Below are 15,321 nucleotides of genomic sequence, written 5' to 3'. Positions count from 1 at the left end.
AGGGTTCCGAGTTTCACTAATGGATTATTATTTATTTTTACTGTATATACTGGAGAATGCTAACAAAGGAGTTTGAACACGGAAGAGATGGACCATAACACCCCAAACTACCAGATGAACATGAACATAAAGAATTATTGATGGTGATGTATTTGGTAGAGTATCTAAGCCATAGACGTTAGAGGCTCACTGAGCCCACCATGCTCCGTCTATTACTAAATATCAATTTTGGAAGAAATGAGTCAGACATAATAAATACATTACATAGGGGTTAATTCATTACAACTGGATAAAACCAATGGGATAGGTTTGTATTAAGAGTGTGGTATAAGATAATTCATTTTTGTCCATTGTGGTGCCAATGAAGAAGTCAGAATGTATTAGATTGTGCATTGACCTGTGTGAATGAAATAAAGCTGTTGTCAATGATAGTCATCCGTTGCCCGAAGTCCTTTTAGAACTCAGAGAAGCTAATGTAAATTATTTTCTACGATGCATCTATGAAGTGCATTACATTAGGTTTTACTGGGTAAGTAAAGTAATGACCTTACCACAATTATTACCCATGTAGGCCTGTGTTGTTTCAAGCATGCAATGTATAGATTACCCTGCACACCCAGTTGTTTTCAAAGTCTGATGTTTGTAGCCCTCAGTAAAAAAAAGCAGAAAACCACCTGGACACAAATATCCAGGGGCTTTGTTATTATGGGGCTTTTAATTAATACTCACAAAGAAGGTATGCTGAAAGTGAAATACATACAAAAATGTATTTTATTAGTTTCCATTGAAAAACAAAATATAAAAAAAAAAGCAAGATAAAATACACAGATAAAATCTGGAAGGACAGATATAATCTGGAAGCAGTACGAACCCACCCAGGACCATAACTATATCAGGATGATTTGTCCATGGTATTCTTTGTATATGCAAGATGGCTATAAGTGTTTCCTCTTAATTGGTTGATATATGAACTGAATATATAGTAGTGCTTGGTCCTGATTTCTCGACGTGTTTCAGGATTTGGCTTCCTCAGGAGGAGTAGGGTTTCGCTAACATATTCAGATAGAATAATAAACAAACAAAAATGAAAGAAAGATATCTTCAACAAAAAAATTAATAAAATAACTTGAATATACACGGTATTATATATGCTTCAAAATATCATAACCTGTGGGTGCCAGCCAGAAACCATACTAACAAGATTCAATGTGAAAAAAATCCCCAAACCCCCCTTAGTGGGGCCCACAAGGGGGTAAAGACGTAATGCTGGCGTGTCAGTCAGGGAGGATCTAAAACGAAACCAATGTTTCTAAACTGAATTTTTCTAAATGCTGCTTTGGACAAACTCAGCTGTCATTTCTGGGCCACATTATATCACAAGAGGGACTATTGACTGATAAAGAACATGTGAAAGCTGTGATGCAAGCCACTGCTTTATCTGACTTAATTGCTTTCTTAGGTATTTCTTCATGGTGTTCCAAATGTATTCCCCAATCATCCGTCAAATGGCAGTATTGAGAGTATTACGGTACTACCCAGAAATTCAAATATGGTCTGGTCAGAAATCAGATCAGCACAACTTTGAATCAGATACTCATACTTGATACCAAAAAAATTGTATTGGTGTAACCCTAGCTAAGAAGCAAGCTTTTGTCAAGCATGGAATAGAAAGCCAGGCACAGCCATGGGTGACGTGCCAATGACAAAAATTAAAAACAAAACTGATATCCAATGCAAATGGCCAAACTCAGGAAAAAGAAATTGAGGGCTGTTGTCTCAACAGCCAGCGAAGTCAAACTGTCCTGCCACTGGTCAATCTTTTCTGTATAATTGTATCTGAGATGCTACGCTATACTTTTTACTGCAGGGAAACACTTGACTTATGTTTACACATTTAGGCCTATTCAAACACGTGCTGTCCTGCCACTGCTTTATTTTTTCACAACTGTATCTCATATACTACACTCCAATGTTTATTGTAGAAAACATGGCTGCCTTGTTTTTGTCTTCATACTTTGCACTATTCTACCTGGTCACGTCCAACTACTGTCTTGTCGCTGGTCATTTTTACATGATGTACCATGTTTTCTAAATGTGATACCACTGGCCATGAAGATTCAAGGTGCAGATTCTAAAGGAGCCACCTGGTATTCATCATCACTCTCTGCGAAGAGTGATTGACTTTGCTGCAGAATGGCTACCAGGTTTCAACTCTCAGGTACACTCAGATTGTCATCTTTTCTTGGCACTTTAAAAAACAAAATTCTAAAAAGAACCCACCTGCGATGTGTTTACACACGCACATTGAGTTCTATCAGCTCTCATAATGTTCTGCACTGGTCAATTGTTTTTGAAGTGTAGGAAAACACCTGTCTTGTTTGTGTTTTTACTTTTACTTTTGTCCTTCTTTACTCTGGCAACCAATCTAAAAAAGAATAAACAAGGGAACAAGTTTGGAAATTACATTAGAAGAAAAAGCTTTGTACTACAAATAGATAAAACTATTAGGACAAGGGGCTTCATGAGTGGGCTGATGCTTTATAATATCCTGTACCTCACACTCATTAATTCTCTAATGGATCAGTTTACAAAAAACACAATTATAATAAGTACTCTTGGATATGCGTAGATATAATACCTAGAAGAGGGATAATAAATATTTTGAAAGATGGCAGTAATAGTTTCAAGAATATTAAGAGAATCATACAAAACTTGGTCCTATTCTTTGATAGAGAACATGGTAGATTAAGGCTCCATTGACTTATAGCATTTGCGTTCCCACGCGGTTTTCCATGCGGAAGACCACACTGGACGCAAGCACTATGTGTGAAACAACTGTATGGATTCCATTCGTTTGTGGCTATTGTATAGTCGCGAACGCGTGGAATCCGCAATATTATCGCGCTTGCACTAAAAACGAAACCACGCGGTCCCCACAATAGTCTGAACAATGCACAAACAACAGTGCATTGTTTTTTTCTTTTTAGAGCGGCTCCATGCGCATTCGTACAACTAAATACACGTGCACCACCGCTCCATTGTGAATGGAGCCTAAGCTTCAGGGCCCCTAGTTTCTAGTCAGTCTGATAAGACCGTATTCCCTCTTCCATAACATTTTTTTTTTTGGGAATAAAAGAGATTTTTAATTTCCTGGGATTGAAGAAAAATGCTCTTCAAGCCTCTGTCAGGAAAGTGTACTTAGTGAATAAGAAATACCTTATATATTGTTGGTCAAGAAGTATGAGTTCGCCAAAAGCTTTGACAATCTTTTGCTGGGCATGTTAGTTTTCTGTGAACAGTAGCGTTGTGGCCAGACAGTGACACACATAGTGACTGAGCCCTTATTAAACTTAGGAGTTAAATCTTAAAAATGCATTCAAATACCTTAACTATTAACAAAAATGGTATCCTATATGTCTATTACTCAGCTTTAGATTTTCAAATCTTCTCTGAATTGGTGCTGACACTATCCTTCATTCTGGAGGGTGGCTACTTTTGTTCCCCATGGTCCCTGTGTGTGTTGTAAAGTAGCCACCTCTCCAAGCTCACTACAATGATGGTCTACAAAGTAAAGTAATTCATCACAGGAGTAGGTTTAAAGAGGGGGCGATCAATAAGTAATACAAGCAGTAATGAGTTTGAGTAGTAATAAAAAAAAGCTGAAGTCTTGATCTGATGGATTTAAAATCAACCAGGAGTAGAGAAGTTGTATCTGTTAAGTAGAGCTCTGAATTTTTAAATAGATTTTTAAAAATAATTTAGCACTCATATTTTCTGGCAACACTAGCAAAGTTTATTTTATAGTAGCCATATTCTCTTAACTTTTTGTGATTTTTTAAAAAGTCCTTTTTAAAAGTTTAAAAGTCCCTTTTAAATGCCAAAGGATGGAAATAAGTAGAATTTTAAAATGTTTTCCTACCTTACTATAAAACATTTGTTTTAGATTAGCATTTTTCATAGATTGAGGTATCATTGCCTTTCAAATTCAATTTTCTCACTATGTCCATCACCTGGCATAAACAGAAGAAATGGAATGGGTCCTGTGTTCTTTCTTCATTTGTCATTTGTGGTGAGTCATGTGATTTAAAAACGGCTGTCATTTCCCTAAAATTGATTCTGAATACAAAAAAATCACTTATCCCACTTCCTCAACAAATGAATACTTAATATATTTTTTAAAACATGATTCACATTTTTTACAAATTTCCACCTTTCATATCTATTACTGTTTTATAATGGCTTTAAGTAAAGTCCTCCAGTGCTGTCAAGTTCCCTTCCTAGTGTGACTGCATGCCTGTTTTATGTAAAGAGAGGATAGTATGTTGGTGTGAATTCCTTTGAAGTTGCAATAAATTCTATGCTTTTATTATTTACAAACAAAGCTTTCAAAACTTCAGACGCAAAATAATAACCCATAAAGTTTCTCTAATTTTAGACTTGAAACTAAAAGCACACGCCATCATCATTCCTAATAACATACTTGGAACTGTATAAAGATCTTGTTATTCAGCATTTCTTTATCATGCGTATAGGAAAGTTAAAGTGCACTATGCAAATAATCAAAAAATGAAACTAGTATCTACTGCAGGAGTCCCTGATCTTTATAAACAAATGACCAGTTTACAGTCCTCCAAACTGTGGTTGAAATAGAGAACAAAAGGAACAATTTGTTAGATGCCACTAAAGGCTAAATATTGCATTACCATTATATGCAACATATCCCAACATTAACACTAAACTACCAAACAGCATTTTAATAGGAAGAGCAGTCAAATATGCACCCATGTTCTGAGCATGCAGAAGCATGCCTGTCCACTGGCTGCATAAGAAATTAGAAGGGAACCCTTTTATGACTCTCAACCAGGGCTGCATTTAAATCCCAGGAGCTTATATGCACAAAAAATCTGGTGCCTTATGCCCCACCCATAAAAATGCCATAATTATACCATGCCCCCTTTGTTTAACTGAGAACTCATTTATAAGATTTCCAAATGAATGCCGTTCATGCAGCACTAACGCCCAACGTCCCTAGATTAAGCTGACGAGTATAGGAACTTTTAAAAATGAACCCTACGGTGTGTTGAAAAAAATAGACCTTTTAAAAACAAGTAGGTAAAAGGAGAAGAGAGCAGTGTGAGAGGAGGGTTGTAGGGTGACAACTTTAGTGATAAAAGGGTGGTGGGTGCAAGGTGAGAGAAGGGGGGTTGATAGTGAGTCCCCAACAAAAATGGAATGGCAGGTGTGGGCGACAATAGTTTAGTGAAATTTGGGGGTAGGGTGAGAGAAAGTGCGGTAGAGAGAGGAATTGATGAGAAGAGGGGGTTCATTAGTTTACTTGCATATCTCCTTGCCTCTCTTCTGCACGTACTACACACAATAACAGTCTCTAATCCCTTCACCACAGCAACCTAGGTCTCAGTTAGTCTGTAAAGATTGCGGTGGGGAAGTAGTTTTCAGACTCCGATGCCTTCAGGAAGTGGGTGGGTTGCACCTGTGGAGACACTGCACATACCACCTGGGCTGCTGCTATGGAAGAGATGATGGAGATGAAGGTGGTGATGTAGGCATGGGCACTGCTCAATGGAGAGGGCAAGTTGCCACTGGTGCCTGATAAAGCAGTCTGCGATGACACATGTGGGGAAAGCTCTGCCTATGTTACAGCCAGGCAGATTCTATGTACAATATTTTCACAGCTAAGTGTGTGGGAAAGGGGCCAGGGAATATAGGCACATGTCTAGCATGCCTAGACCAAAATCCTAGGCCCAACCCTGCTCTCAACAGCTTTCGTATAAAAGTTCAAACGAGCACCAGCAGTCTTGTATAGAAGGTCGTCTTTATTACAGCTCATTAAAAAGTTCTAATATTAAAAATGTCAGAGGATCACATTTGAAATACCATGCAATGTTTTGGAGCACACTGTTCCTTTCTCAATCATATCTAAAATGTGTGAAAGTTGACACTTGTATAATCATTTTGCCAAAGTGTACATTTCCATGTAAATTATGTAAGCAGGACCAAGACAGGATTTCCAGCATTGCAGCATTGCAGTGCATTAAAGTCCATTAACATGCATTGTGTTAAGGGAGCCCATTTTCTCATTGTGAATGGAAAGTCAACGCATCACAACACAGTTCTTTTTTGAAATTAGCGTTGTGGTCAACTGCAGGCTGGGGCATTGCCTACTACTAAATTAGCACGTTGGGGCTCCCACTCAAAATTAACTTTGAGAAGTCAAATGCCGCTGTGTGGTAGCGTCAGGTTGCCACAGTAACAAGCGGCTCTTCTCACTCGTACTCTTTAACGGCTGTGACAGCTGTAACCCTCCCTACTCTGCCCGCACATGTAGTCCATTTGACCTGGAACCATCTGGGCTTCTGTCATTGAACTGTGAGTGTCCTCTGTGATGTTTGAGTATAATACAATGTATGCTGTTTATCTCTTGCTGCTGATGTTAGATTATATGGAGTAGTTTCAATATTGTTTAGCACACATTTTTGAATGTTGAATGGCGGGATTCTGACATCATTATGATGTCCAAGGGTATGGGAGTGTTCTGTAATTCACTTACTAATTGGTATGTCTATATAAATGACTATGTGTTACCTCTGCACTGTCATCTATGAGCCTGATGAAGGGGATCCTGTGTGGCCCCGAAACGCTTGCTAATGAGAGGCAGCATTTATCAATAAATGAGCACTTGATTGCTGTTATCATCGTTTGCTATGCTGGTGACATCTTCCAATTGTCTACATGTGGCGGCGCCATCCGCAGTCATTTCGAGCACCCATCTGCATATTATGGGAATCCCTGTAAGGAGTGCGGCAAGGTTTCTTTTTTCTTGTTTCCCACTCAAAATGAATGACACTGCAACACGCTATAATGTGGTATATGCCACACCACACCATGGTACTGAGCAGAATAGAAAATAGGTGACAAATGTGACAAAAACATATTGCAAAATGATTACAAAAATTATAATAAAATAGTGTTTCCTATTGGCCGGCACCTGCCAGAGTCTTCTAGCAGGTCCCAGACAATAATTAACAACTGGGTGGAAATGGCCATGACATCACGGCCGACTCCACCCAGTTGTTTTTGTTTAATGACAGGTCAGCATCCCGAGGTCATTTGGGGACGCTGATCTGTCATTACAACTGGGCGGAGCGAGCCGTGAGATCATGGCTGGCTCCACCCAGCTGTCATTTGCGGGAGAAGTGCCGGCTTTTTTGTGAATAATTCCCTTTATCTATTCAAATGTATTTTGAAAAATTAAGTAATTTGAGGAAAACATAGCAAACGGGATATGAAGCCTTGTCCCCAACGTCATATTTAAAAATATAGTAAATACCATTTGCTATGTTTTACTAAAAGTACTGATTTTTTCAGAATATGTTGGCATAGATAGAGTCTTGTGTGATTTTGTAGGAAACCAAAATCCATGAAACTTCCAGGATGGGTTTGGGAAGTTGAAAAGATAGGATGTGCAAAGTTTCAAGGCAATTGATTGAGGTTTAGGCACTTTATTACACATTAAGCTACATAAAGCCATTTTCACATTAACAGGGTTATTCACAAAAGGGTGAAGAGTTTGGAGAAGGCAGGAGAAGTGAACAATCTAGGATAACATAGCGGAACCGGAAAGTGAGCTGAATTGGATTGTTCACTTCTCCTTCCTTCTTCAAACTCTTTACCATTTTCTGCATAACCCTGTTATTCTAGGATGTTCCATGGAGAGGAGGTTATTATTGCAGTAAGAGCAGCCTTTTATGTTTTTACAAATGCTGGGCAACTATTTAAAGGTTATTAAGACTAAAAAGGTACCCAGAAATATTTATATATCAGGAGCTCTAGACTCATTCATAAAGTCACTGCCTTGTTTGTTACCCTTCATTGCACCCATGATAAACACACACATGATGAAGTGTTGGCTTTTTTTCCTGCGGGGAAAAGCATTCAGGTGAACTGAAGCCATCGGAGTGTGTGACGCAAAAGTGTCAAACTAATTGTGAATGAATGTCATTACGGTAGCTAGTTGTTATTATTGTGGTTTATGCAAGGATTATATTTTACAATGTAGCAGACTCATTTTTATGCTGGGCTGAACAACTTGGCATAGACTGAGTCTACCAACGTCCGAGTGACTGTCTGCTTTGTAACACGGCTCTTGTTAATGTCCATCAATGACACAGGGTTATTTTTTTCTGTTTTGTTCTAAATGTGAAGAATTGAGCCAGATGCATAATTCGACAGTATGCAGTGTTTTTTTTTACCATCAGCCAAGCAGATGTACAATACATTAAAATGACTATAAAGCAATGGAATTTCCAAACTGATGCACGCAATACAAAAATGAATCAATGCTTAAGGTAGCAAATTGTCTTTAGGAAAAGTTTGTGAGAACAATGAATATGAAAGCTAAGTAATAAAGACTACACATGTATTTTTCAAAATTGTATAGACAGCAGATAATTAGAATAACGGATCCTAATTGTCATTTCCATCTTAACAATGATCAGCCTAATATTTCAGCTTTTTTTTTTTTTAGAAGATGCTGGAGACCTACCACCTTACACTTTCTTTTATAGCTCAGTAACTCAGTTAGTGAGATATCTTTGCTTGAGTCTCTTGTTCTGCACACCTACAGTGGCTGTTATGAGGGTTCTCATGTTTGTCTTTTTTATATAATGGAAAATGCAGCTGGAAAGTTTGGAATATGCAAAGAGCAGACACACCCAAAATTTTTAGGTGGACAGACGCAGAGTGAATAATGGCAGGGAGAGCTTGCTGTTGTAGTATCCAAGACATATTAGAAACTAGGAATGAACTTAAGTTCGGACCAAACTACCCTGAACATGGAAGGAAGCTCCTTCCGTGACTTCCAATCAGCTATGGGCAGGGAATTCCTCACTTGCAGGGTGGGGTGACGTTATTTACCTTATATGGCTTCATACCTATATTTGGTAAATTACATATACCTATTATGGCTATATAAGGTAAATTATGTCAGCACAAGTATCCCACCCCTTTGCTTACATGCAACTGCGGGGTAGGTAATGCCAGGCCCTGTAGCTGCATTGGGTGCCTGGCCCCTGATCTACACCAGCATTTCCACTGAAGTGCCCATGGTACTTCCTTGTTTGTAGTAGCTCAGGTCCAAACCTGAGTTCATCCCTATTATAAACCAGGGGATGGCTCAGCAAACAATACTAAGCATCTTACTAAAGGAAAATCTAAATACCAGAGCCCAGCTCTGAGTTTGTGGTTCCTTCCGAGGCTCCCATTTTGTGTATGATGGTTTTTTTAAATGATACTTATCTGTATTCATTTCTTCTAGACCATGACTAGACATGACATGCATGACATGATGCATGGTCCTCTTCTTCTCCTGATCTACTCCAGCAGGGGAAAATCCTTGGAGATGCAGAGAGAGTAACTGATGTGATGATGTCAGCTTCACTTCCTCTGCACCAACAAACTGTGAATTAAATGTATGGTACCATGGTCATGGCCACACATGGCCACAACATCCTGGATTCATAGCATGTCCTCAGTCTGTTAGGATGAAAGAAACTGAACGTCACTCAAGACTGAGCACATTTTGTGACGAAAATAATTATTGTGGGGGACCATCCTGGGTAAAGGTTGAGCATTACAGTATGAGCTATTTTTACTTTGTTCATTGCATGGGGGTCCATTTAATTTAAAAACACATTTTCCCAGAGTAGAGCTTTAAAATATGAGTTCACACAAAACTTATTTCCCTGTCGGGTAAACTCACTCAATGGCTTCTTAAAGCGGACCTTTAGCCATATCTTAAAAATAACAACAAACACAACTTTAGAAATGTTTAGTAATGACAATCTACAAAAACATACATATAGATGTAATTGCAGGCTTTGTATTCTTTGCATACCTTATTTCTCTTGTCTTCCCCAGTCTTCTGGCAGTGGACATGTTTACTAAGGGCAGATTACTAGCTCTTCTTTGACTTCCTGGATTTCTGGCACGTGTGACTAGACATGTGACAAGGACATGTGACCATGCACATCATCACAGGGAATGAAAATGCCATGAGATTACAGATGAGATTTCCCAGCAATGCTCTGCTGATGTCAAGGCAATCTCAATGTGCATTGCTTTGGCACACTGAAGTCATTTTACCTGTTCAATACAGGAAGTGAATGCTCTGCAAGTGTAAGTATTTCAAAATCTCAGCACCTGACATGTCTATGTTATTATTAATGATCTTTACACCTAACATGTCTATGTTATTATTAATCATCATAAATAGAGGATTGCATTAGTAGAATTTGATTTTTGAGCGTAAAGGTCCCCCTTTAAAGCTTCCAAGGACACTTGCAAAGAGATCTCCTCACCAGGTCAGCCAAGACACAGCTATTTGAGAGGTCCTTGCTTGATATTCATTTATTTAAAAAATAATGCATGTAGGGGACAGAGCCAAAGCTCTGGCTGGTCAATGTATAAAACAACATGTTTATGAGAATAAAGCCCAGATACAAAAACATGCACAATTTAAAAATGTTCAGGTCATAGGCAATTCATACAGACTCCTGACGGATGCTCATAAAAGAATGCTTTTGCTAAATTTATCTTCATGCCTGTTTGTCAGGCAGGTAAATGAATGAAGAACTGGGGTGACAGGAAGGTAAGAAAGTAATGCAATACTAAAAACAGCTACAACAAATCTATTTTAGCTCCCAGGGTACTTTTAGTTAAGCACACTTAATCCCCTCACTGTATGGTTGAGTTGCATCAAAATATTACATGAACTATACAACTCTGTGGTTCTTTCACAGAAAGAGTTTTTTAGAAAAAACATGGACAGTTCCAGCACGCTAAAAGCTGTTGTAACAGTTACGTAGCAATAAGGGAGTCCATTCTGAGACATTTGTAATTCTTCAAAATGTTTTTTTCAGTAACAAATTAAAATTAAAGTCTCTGTTGGGGTATTTTTACCCCCAATAACAAAAATGTCATATATTGCCGCTTACCAGTCCTTAGATATAGTGGCTGCATTAATTTCCCTTTTTAGGCTTTTTTCATTTACTTTCTGCTGATCCTGCCAGTAACACACTTGTTCTCGCACTACAGTTTAACCCTTGGTCAGGTGATGTGTCAGGACTAGAGAAAACCTCTCCCTTACCTCATCTCCATAACAATGGAGAGGTGCTCTGTAGTTTACAGAGGTAACTTGTGCAGGGCTGGAAAGGACTGTTTGAGATAACGCTGCAAAGTTTTTATGAAGTTACAAGCCTACTGAATTTCTGGCAGGATCATCAGGTATTTTTTCAGTTATCAGAATGCATATAAAAAAAGCTTTCAATGGTATATTTAATATAAATAAGATGAGTTAAAGCTAAACTCCATGTTAAACAACAAGAGGTGTGTGTATTCTTCTTTGAATCTTGGTGTGTTTACGTATTTCTTCCAGATCTCTGCATTAATCCAGCATAAAACTTTGCCTCTGTGCAGGAGTTTCCTGTCATAAAGACCAGCCACTGCTGTTCTCTCTTCTTATGCACGGTGATTGGTCTTATATCCGCCCCTTACTGTAGTTTTCTCCAGGCAGCCTGTAGAGAGCCTGTTGAGTCCTGCCCACAGCTCTGCTCTCTGCACAGGTTATGTACAGCATAATGATTATGTCACTGCTACTTTTGCAGGGTAATATAGGGTTTGCAAAGGAATTCGGTACACACAAAGTGCAGGTGGGTAAAAGTGCAACTCTCATTGAGGAGATGTGATCTGCTAATATTCCGTGGCAGCACAATGCCTACAGATATTAACAATAGGAATGTATTTTCCTTCTGTGTAATGAGATGTAACTAAGCTTTCTTATACTGTACATCTATTACCTAAGAAAAACATACAGTAGACATTTTTCAGCCATAACCAAAATATGTATAAAAATCTCAAGGATACAAAAGTCTTCAGTGCAGAATGTTTTGAAAATACGGTAGGTCCTGATCATGATGTATTGCAAAGGATATGAAATGTATTAAAGAGTTCACATATGTAGTGACAACTGTATGTTCTTTAAAGTAACACTAAACTAAAAATGCAGTATCCGAACTATTAACAAAAATGTATCTTGTTTGTGTATCACTCAGCTGCAGATCCTCCAATCATCTCTGAATTCATGCTGACACTGTCCTTCCTTCTGGAGGGTGGCTACTTTTGTTCCCCATGGTCCCTGTGTTTGTTGTAAAGTAACCACGGCTCCAAGCTCACTCCTGTGATGGAGTACAATCTCACGTTTAGTTTACTGATTTGTAGGGATGCACCAAAATTTAGGCCGCCCAAACATTCCAGTCGAAAATGGCAGTTTTGGCAAACTGCTGAAAGTGCCATGACGGCCGAAGATGCGGCCAAAAATTTAGTGTATCTCAGCTTCTCTCCTCCCCACTGGGCGCCGGCCTGTGTGTCTACTGATGCAGCGACCGCGCCCAGTGGGGAGGAGAGAAGCTTTTAGGATGCCAAGCGATACGCACCTCCCAGCTCAGCCTCCAGGATGGAGAACAGGGCGGTGACAGCTGTAATCTTTCACAGGAGGTGGAGCTCTGCTCCCACACCTCCTGTCTCTGCCTCCTGTGTCAGGATGGAGATCGGCGATTGGAGGAGAGCATTGTGATCTATCACACCCTACTGCCCGACCCCTCCTGTGACAGCCAATTCAGGATGGAGAGCGGTATACAAATACTCATCGATCAACTGATCATTGAGTGTTTGTAAAAAACTGGACATAGTGTGCTTACCATGTCTAGTTAATTATGAATGAATGGGAAGTGATCTACATCACTTCCTTTTTATTCATGATTGTAGACATAGCAAGTGCACTATATCCACAATGTATTAAAGAGCAGGAACACTCAGTATAGAGGCTTCCTGTTCGTTCATAAGAGGGGCTGTATAATAAGAGATTCAGGACTCGATTGTCCTCAATCTCTTTTTCTATTTTCAAAGGGAAATATCAGGGGTCTGTTTAGGCCCCTGATGTTTACCTAGGGCCCCCAACAGTAAAGTATAAAAAAGAAATAAAAATAAAATAATGAAGAAATCATTAAAACATTTTTTTAAAGTTTGGGAAAAAAAAGTCATTTTCGTTTTCGGTATCAGCCTCACAATTCCATTCCATTTCGGTGCATCCCTACTAATTTATGTTGAGATTGTAGCCCATCACAGGAGTGAGCTTCAAGAGGTGACTACTTTACAACATACAAAGGAATCATGGGGAATAAAAATATCCACCCTCAAGAAACAAGGACAGTGTCAGCATCAATTCAGAGATGATTTGAGGATTTACTGCCCAGTGATACACAAATAAGATACATTTTTGTTAATAGTTAAAGTACTTAAATACATTTTTGAGATTTAACTCCTGAGTTCAGTGTCACTTTAAAGTTAAACAACCCCCCAAACTGAGTCATTTCCCACCTACTTAGACAACAATTTTTTATGGAATACTCATTCCAAGTCTTGTTAAAACATGTTCTTTGAATATTGGGACTACCGTAGCCCTCCGCCAATCACTGGGGATCCTACCAGTCATTAAGGAGTCCTTAAAAATGAGGATTAATGGTCTAGTTATAACCTGGCTTAATTCCTTAAGTACCTTGGGGTGCAGGTTATCCGGACCCACTGCTTTGTTTGCATTGAGCATTTTAAGTCTTTGTTGTATCCCGGTTTCTGTCAACCACTGAGGTATATTTTGAGTTAAACTGGGAGTTTTATCATGTGTGTCAAACCCGTTTCCCTCCCGAGTGTATACTGAGGAGAAAAAAGCGTTCAGCGCCTCGGCCCTCTCCTTGTCGTTTGTGACTAGCTTCCCGCTTCCATCCTTTATTGGGCCTATCTGCTCCTTTCTCACCTTTTTACTGTTAATATAGATACGTCGTGTTGTTTATAAAGGTGAACTCGAAGTTTAGTTTAATGTGACATTAAACCCTCAGATTTTTTTAACATAAAACAATACTGTAATGTGTGCCTTACTGTAATCCATGGTAGTTTCCCTTCTCTTTGCTGCTCTTCCTTTTAAATATGTATCTGTTCTCATGCTGGGCAGAACTTCTGTTTTGCAGCAGACTGCCTTGTCTCTGAAATGGATACATGGTGTCTGTGTGTAGGTTTGCAACCTGAGCCAGCACTACAGGAAGAGGCACTCAGCTGCAAAGGGAAGTTCTCCCCAAGCATGAGAAGACATGAGGATTTAAAAGGAAGAGCAGCAAAGAGAATGGAAACAATCATGGATTACAGTAGGGCACACATTACAGTATTGGTTTATGTTAAAAAATCTGACGGTTTAATGTCACTTTAAGTACATGATGTTCCTTCATGATCCTTTTTTTGGTATAGAAATTAGAATCTAAATATTTTCACAAATGTCTTGAAAATGTGCTCCAGTCAAATATAAAAATACTGCATTTAAAGTCACTTTGCGGAACTCTGATTTTAATGCTGGAAACTGATTTGAATTCATGTTATAAATTAAATTAGTTTAGTTGCTATGGTTGCTCCTAATAATCTGAAGGGCCCTGATTTTGTGTCTGTGAAAATGCAGTATGTGTTCTTTATGTTGGGTATACATGGTTATATTTTGTTCATCCAACCTGCAGGCTGACGAAGAAAACAGATTCCTTCATCCATTTGGAATGTCATGGATGGACGAATCTCCTGCTTTGAGCATTGTACTGGTTGACTGGCTTCAAGCACCGTTCAACCAAAGATTATCCAATATGTTGATCTAATAACTTCTGCCGATGAAAAAGGGTAATCGACACAGCTGAATTGTCCAAAATGTGCTACGAGTGTACCCTACTTAGCTTAGGTACTGTCCCCTAGTATGTCAGTACAAAAATCAGGTGAAAAGAGGTTGCATTTATTTAAAATGTCCCCCTGTGTCAGTATCTTTAGAATAAAGGGAAAACAAAGACAAGCAGATGGTTTCTATTATCACATTATGGACAACTAATTATCCATTGTAAACTAGAGCTTATATAAATATTCAGGAGACGTCTGTAATTAGGGCTAGGTTGAATTGCCTGAGATTATTAATTTGGCAGTGAAGTACATGAGTCCGTGGGAACCCGACAACACCCGCCTATGTTCCTTGCAAAACTGGATGGGCACCTTTGGTTTACTGTAGTTGGGAGTTTATTAGAAAGGTTAAGACACTGACAACTTTGATGAAATAAATGAGCTGCTTCCCTAAACTAGGTGATATTTTAGAGAAAACACAGTAATCTGTTGTTTCCAAATGTATTGATTCCAGGGAATGCTTATTAATATTGTGCGGGGTAGGAGACT

This window comes from Nanorana parkeri, unplaced genomic scaffold (assembly GCF_000935625.1).
Source record: "Nanorana parkeri isolate BGI_ZX_2015 unplaced genomic scaffold, ASM93562v1 scaffold115, whole genome shotgun sequence".
NCBI classification, from domain to species: Eukaryota; Metazoa; Chordata; class Amphibia; order Anura; family Dicroglossidae; genus Nanorana; species Nanorana parkeri.
Note: the sequence above shows the minus strand (reverse complement) of the source record.